Here is a 5,342-nt window from a genome sequence, read left to right on the forward strand (position 1 = left end):
TCTCTCTCTCTCTCTCTCTCTCTCTCTCTCTCTCTCTCTCTCTCTCTCTCTCTCTCTGTCACACACACACAGGCATGGCATGGTGTTCACAGATTTATAATCCTAGCCCTGGGAAGGTAGAGACAGACATCTGAAGCTTGCACTGGGGAGGTAGACACGGACATCTGGAGCTTGCTGGCCAGGTAGTCTGGCCTAATTAGCATTCCCTAGGCCAGTGAGAGACACTGTCTCCAAAAAATAAATAACTAAGGTATATGACGACTGAGGAGTGATGGCTGAGATTGTCCTCAGGCCTCTACGTGCATTCACACGCATGTTAAATGTGCACACCACACCTACCTGCATACATGAACACACACCAGCACTCACAGCAAGAGATCAATGCCAGGTGTTTCCTTCAACTGCTTCTCTGCTTCATTTTCTGATACAGGGTGTCTCGGGGAAACTGGAGCTCCCTGGTTTGGCTAAACCGGCTGTTCACAGTCTGCTGTCACTAAAATCTGCCTTCCAGTGCTGGGTTACAGGCATGTGTCACCATGGATGATCTTTTATGTGGGTTCTGGGGCTTGGATGTGGGTCCTTATGCTGGTATAGAAAGCACCTTACCAGCCAGGCAATGGTGGCGCATGCCTTAATCCCAGCACTCGGGAGGCAGAGGCAGGTGGATCTCTGTGGGGTTGAGGCCAGCCTTGTCTACAAGAGCTAGTTCCAGGACAGGCTCCAAAGCTACAAAGAAACCCTGTCTTGAAAAAACAAAAAGAGAAAAAAGGAAGGAAGAGAGAGAGAGAGACAGAGAGACAGGGAGAGAGAGAAAGGCACCTTTCCCATTCAGCCGTCATCCCAACCCTGTTGAAGTCCTCAGCTGATGGGCCAGCTGTTTCTCAGTCTCTGTCTCCATTGGTAACTGTTCAGAGATCTGGATTTGTTTGCATACATTCAGGGAAAGAGGATAGATACTCCAGGGAAAGAGGATAGGCAATCCTTCCATTTATAATGGTAGCAAAAAAAAAAAAAAAAAAAAAAAAAAGATGTCTGACTCAGGCTTGCAGTGATGTCTGACTCAGGCTTGCAGTGATGTCTGACTCGGGCTTGCTGTGACAGCTCAACTTGACACACCTGGAGAGAGGGCCACTCAGTTGAGGAATTGTCCCCATCAGATTGGCCTGTGGGAACTACTGATTAGTAATTGATTTAGGAGCACCCAGTCCACTGTGGGTGGTACCATTCCCTGGGCAGGTGATCCTGGATTGTACAAGGAAGTAAGCTGTGCCCAAGCCAGAGGGAGCAGGTCAGTAAGAGCGTTCCCCCATGGTCTCTGCCTCGGTTCCACACTCCATGTCCTGACTTTGCTTAAGGATGGGCCACGATGGAAAATGTAAGTCAAATAAACCCTTTCCTCCCTCATGATGGTTATGGGTTCCTGTAATACAGCAACTGTGAGACATCCAGAGTGCGATCACCTCTATTCCAGGGTGAACGTCTAGCTACACAGGCAGACCCTTATTTTCAGTGTGAAGAAGTGACTACAATTATTACCATACAGTGCCTGACACAGTGAACATTCTATAAATGCTGGACGTTGAAGCATACACATGCAGTGACCCACTTAGACCACCAGATGGCAACACATCAAAGGTCACGATAGAGCAATGCTCTCAGGCCTGGACTTTTTTGTTTTATCAAAGAAGAGGTGGTGATTGAACCCAGAGAGGGAAGAGGAAGCCCAGGTGAATTTTATCTTGGTTTTATTTTGGCCCTTTATTTTATCAGGTAGATGGATCACAAAATTTATTTCAAAGTGGCTGAAAACAATTGAGACCAGCAAAGCCTTGTGACTGACATCTGTGTGTTCATTGACTCTTGGAAAGTGAGGCCTGGCCTGAGAACTAGAGTATTTTGTCCTTAAAGACAGAAAGTAGTTCCATTTGGATGCTATGCAAACAAGACCCTGCCCGGAGTATTTCCATTTCCATCTACTTCGCGCACACCTCCCCGCCAAGTGGGCAACTCTGGGAAACTGACTTGGAGAACCGTAGATGTCAGGGCTTTCTGTCTCATCAGTGAGTAAGCCCTTAGTTTTCTCACGCTTATGGTCTCATCACTGGGGAAGGATCCAGGAGCTCACTGGTTATCCTGCGTGGTGAGCGTTGGGCCAGAGACCCTGTCTCAAAAGTACAAGGTGGCTGGTTCCCTGAGGAATGATACCAAGGTTGTCCTTTGGCACACTCTCACACAGGGAGTCCTAGCTCCTTATTCACATCACCCCACACCCCACACCCATCCCACATACAAATAGCTTTCAAATTTTCCGGCTGCCTCTGGCATTGACTGTGTTCTGCCCTGTTCTCATGCCCAAGGCTACCAGAAAAGGCTCACACTCTTGCTTTCCTTTCCACACCCATGGCCTGCAGAGAATCCACCTCCGGGGCCTTTGCCGATGACCTCATAGGGAATTGCTGCCTGCAGACTTCCTGTTTTTATATTCTTTTCTGCTCTGCTTATTTTTCCTACTTTGCTGTTTTTTTGTACCTTTCTAGTTCTCCTCCCTTAACCCAGCCTGCAAAAACTCAACTTTATTTGCTGGGATTATTTTAAATACATATTTCGATAGGAAAGGAATTCGTCTCCCCTTCTTTTTTTTTCCGTTTGAGGCATGGCTTGGAGTGGTGTCCTCTTTCTTTCCTGTCATCTTCAGTCCCCATGATTTATCCCCCACACTATAGTCTTTGCCTTCCATAGCTTAGAAGAGACAGACTCCAAGGCCTGTGTTTGCCAGTCCCAAGTACACTCCAGGGTCCCTCTGCTGGGTGTTGTAGGAGACAGAGAGCTCTGAAAGACAGAGTCTCTACGTCAGAATCACATGGACTTTCCATCTCTTGAAGAGCAAGTCCGAAGCCCTTAGCATGTGTGGGAAATGCTCCAGAGACTGCTGGCCTAGGGTAACTGCTATTTGTCTCATGGTTAGTCCCTCTGCTCTTCCTCCCACTTTCCCCAACTCTTGTTTTCCCCGCAGTTCTCATCCTTTCCCTCTATGTCTCCTATACACTAAGCATAGATATATTTATTTAGGTATTTTTCTGTTCTCCCTCTCTTTTGTTGGAGTAGTTGTGTTTGCAGGCAGGCACTTGCCTGTATTTATCTCTCCCATCCAAATACTAACCAAGGCCAATCCTGCTTAGCTTCAGGGATCAAGGAGAATGGGTACACTCAGGGAGAGGGTGTGAGTTTATTTTGGAAGCAAGTAGCTTTCTGTTTGACTTCCTCTGTGTGTGTGTGTGTGTGTGTGTGTGTGTGTGTGTGTGGCACAGAGACAGAGATTTTGCTCATTGTAGGCTTTGAGCATGACTGTCCACCAGAGGCAAGGCCCTGGGGAAAGGCATGAACTGAAAAGGTTGGCCGCTCACATGTTGAGCAGAGGCCATGGATCATTTAACAAGAAGTCAGAATCTGGGGCAGGTGGGGAAAGAAATACCATCTTCAGGCCCTTACCTTGTTAAACATTCCGATTCCTGGACCTGAACCTCATACCTTATGAATGCAAGTCTTAGGAGCAGGCTCCAGGAACTGCACATTCATAAAGCACCGAGATTATGTTGCACCATGAGACACTGACCCAGGTGCTTTGGGAGCTGGAAGCCTTCAGGCATTCCGCCCCAAGCATAGCCTTTCAGTGGCTGCTCTACAGCCCTCCTCAGTACATCCACCCCTTGGTGTTACTGACACTCCCAACAGAATTCCCTGGGAGAGACACTTCTCCCTCCCTCCTGTACCACCACACACTGTTTCTGGTGTCTGTCTCACGCCTTTCCACAAGCTGAATCTGATGCTTCCTCCACAGGTGAGTTTGCTCTTGGGCTTCCTCCCAGATCCTGTCATTGACTTTGCCCTTGACATTTTGTCCCCTGCCCATGGTGTCCACCCCCACGTCGTCAAGCTGATGGTGTCAAAACTGATCTTTCCAGTGTGGTTGCTCTCCTTGGCCTCCTGCCTAGGCACACACCGCCTTCCCCTAGCTCTCACCAGCATGAGCCCGGGCATCTCTGCTTGTGCACCTTCCTCCTTCACTTCCTATGTCCAAGGAAGACACTTGGCACTGAACTGGACACCCAAGAGTCATCCCACCCTTGCCTCTTACTAGCTGCATCACCTAGAACAAGCTACTCATCTCTCAGTGTCTCCATTTTCTTATCTGAAATATGGACACAGTGACAGCACTTACCTCATTGGGTTGTGAGGAGTACAGAGCCCATAAAGCACCTAGAACCTGGCATGCTGGCAGTGGGTGACAAATGCCAGTCATTAATGTTCGTGAACCTGACACTAATAAATACTTGGTTGTTGATAATTGTGTGTATTATCATGGTCTTTTCCTCTTCCATTGTCCACAGACAAGTTAGCTACTAAATCTATGTTCTGCCTTCAACATCCCTTCTTCTCTGTAGCTCACCCCTCCCTCCCTATCACCCCTCCCTCCCTGTCACCTCTGCTCTACCACTCCTCATTTCTTTCCTCAGCCAATCCAGGACTGGTCTCTCACCTGGATTCCTGAATCCTTTATCACCTTTGAGACTCCTAAAGCATCAGCTGACCGCAAATCAAGTTTACTGACTGAGTAGATGACACATAGGATGAGTAATTTTTGGATGGGTGGACAGATGGATGGAGGGAGGGATGGATGGATGGATGGATGGGAGGATGTATTACCAGTGGACACAGGACTGGGTGTTTCCAGATCCTTAGCATCTTATTCAGAGAACTGAAAAGACCCCTGGGATGGTCATTGCTAATTTTCAACTTAATAGACACTAGAACCACCCCGAAAGAGAATCTCATTGAGGGACTGTCTATATCAGTGGTTCTCAACCTTCCTAATGCTTCTACCCTTTAATACACTTCCTCATGTTGTGGTGACCCACAACTGTAATTATATTTGTTGCTACTTCATAACTATAATTTTGCTACTGTTGTGAATGATAATGTAAATATCTGATAAGCATAATATCTGATACACAACCCCTGTGAGGGGTAACAACCCACAGGTTGAGAACCCCTGATCTAGATCAAGTTAGCCTGCGGGCACATCTGTGGAGGGCTGAATTGAGGTGGGAAGATCTGCCCATTGTGGGTGGCACCATTCCCTAGGCAGAGGATTCTGAACTGGATAGAGTGGGATGTAGCTGAGCACTACTGCTGATGCATTGATTCCTTCCTGGCTGCTCTTGACTGTGACTACAACATGATTGGCTGTTTTAAGTTTCTGTCTCCTTGTCTTTTCCACCAATGATGAACTACAACCCAGAACTGTGAGCCAAATTATCCCTTCTCCTTTAGGTTGCTTTTTT

Source organism: Alexandromys fortis, unplaced genomic scaffold (genome assembly GCF_014885135.2).
Source record: "Alexandromys fortis isolate MF-2015 unplaced genomic scaffold, M_Fortis_MF-2015_v1.1 scaffold_70, whole genome shotgun sequence".
Taxonomy (NCBI): domain Eukaryota; kingdom Metazoa; phylum Chordata; class Mammalia; order Rodentia; family Cricetidae; genus Alexandromys; species Alexandromys fortis.